The sequence below is a fragment of the Aptenodytes forsteri genome, unplaced genomic scaffold (genome assembly GCF_000699145.1).
Source record: "Aptenodytes forsteri isolate BGI_AS27 unplaced genomic scaffold, ASM69914v1 Scaffold483, whole genome shotgun sequence".
Lineage (NCBI taxonomy): Eukaryota > Metazoa > Chordata > Aves > Sphenisciformes > Spheniscidae > Aptenodytes > Aptenodytes forsteri.
This window is the reverse complement of record NW_008795316.1, coordinates 522954-523340: the sequence shown is the minus strand read 5'-3', so window position 1 is coordinate 523340 and position 387 is coordinate 522954.

The window sequence follows — 387 nt, the reverse complement described above, 5'->3', positions numbered from 1 at the left end:
TCTCGCGGGCAGGGTCGATACAGCACCGGTGTCATCCGAGACAGGCCCCGTTCCTAGGTGGAACGGCGGAACAGCGCGACCGTTTAAGGCTTTAGGACTTAGGATTATTTTAGAGCTGACGGTCCACCGCTGCGTTCACCCACGAAGCCACGCTTCTTTAGAGCTAAGGACTTCTCTGTTGCTGCGTGTTCTTACACGACCTCGCACCCCTGCATGTACGAGAGGGGCTACGCACGCCGAGGGGCGAGGGTTAAAATACGCCACGAGGGAAAAACAACGGCGGAGGCACGGGGGGAAGCAAACGGGGGCGTCTTTGGACTGACAACGGCGAGGTCGGCCGGCCTCGCCCCCTCGGGCTGTCTGCATCCAGCTCGCTGCTCCGCCCCA